General features: G+C 32.9%; 1 non-coding gene across 1 annotated transcript; it reads right to left on the minus strand.

The window, feature by feature from the left end:
- Positions 1 to 524: 524 nt before the first annotated feature.
- On the minus strand, positions 525 to 631 carry LOC133787513 (small nucleolar RNA R71). Its single transcript, XR_009872531.1, has one exon. It is a non-coding gene; the product is annotated as a small nucleolar RNA R71 (small nucleolar RNA).
- Between the last annotated feature and the right edge of the window lie 559 nt (positions 632 to 1,190).

Below are 1,190 nucleotides of genomic sequence, written 5' to 3' on the forward strand. Positions count from 1 at the left end.
TGTTTGGGAAAATTGTATGCATCATGGGGAACGTAACTCTAAAAATTGATTAGTAAGAAGACACTTATCTTTGTTTGAAATTGAAAGTGTTAGTAAAATTTTGAGCATCATGGAACCAATTGCTAATACTAATAGAAATCATGTTGATGAAAATGTTGTGCTTGAAAAAACTTTGCGTGAATATTTTGCACCCATTTCATCTAATGCTCCTTCATGTATTGTTTTTCTTACCACTTCTACTACCCATTTTGAGCTTAAATCATCAATCATTCAATTATTGACATCTTTTTATGGGTTAGATAGAGAGAATCCTTACATGCATGTCAAAGATTTCTTAGAAATTTGCTCAACATTTTAAATTTCAAAATGTTTCTGGTGAGTCGGTTAGACTAAGACTATTCCCTTTTTCATTAAAAGACAAATCAAAAGCTTGGTTAAATTCCCTTCTCACGGGGTCTATAACTACATGGGATCAACTTTATAATAAATTATTCCTGAAAATTTTTCCTATGTCTAAAACTGATAGTCTAAGGAGAGAAATCTTTGAGTTTTTTCAAAAAGATAATGAAGAGTTTTATGAATGTTGGGAAAGATTTAAAGATTTATTATTGAAATTTCCTCATCATGGTTTTGAAAAATAGAGACTTGTAAAATATTTTTATGATGGTTTGAGTCCCTCTAATCGTAAAATGATTCAATCTATGCATGCTGGAAATTTTTTAAAATGTCAAGGACAAGAGGCTTGGGACGCCCTTGAAGATTTGTCTGTCAATTCACAACAATGGAATTATTTTGATCCTAGGTCTAGGTCAATTAATTCACCAAAAAGATGAGGAAGGTATGAAGTAAAAGATGAATTATACTTAAGAACATCCTTAGACAAATTAGCGAGAAAAGTAGAAGCTTTAGCCATAAGCCAAACTATAAATTCTCCAATACAACCAAGAAAAGATGTTTGTTCCATATGTTCTAGTCCTTGCCATAATGCCCAATCATGTCCTTCCTACCAAGAAGCCTTTTCTGAGGAGGCCAATGCTCTTTATGCTTATGGGAAACCAAATGATAGTCCATTTTCATCCACTTATAATCCAAATTGGAGAAACCATCCAAACTTTTCTTGGAGACAAAACCAACCTCAAATGAATCAAGGGCACCAATACAACACGCAAACCAAACTCATGCCCCACAAA

This window comes from Humulus lupulus, chromosome 6, assembly GCF_963169125.1.
Source record: "Humulus lupulus chromosome 6, drHumLupu1.1, whole genome shotgun sequence".
NCBI lineage: Eukaryota > Viridiplantae > Streptophyta > Magnoliopsida > Rosales > Cannabaceae > Humulus > Humulus lupulus.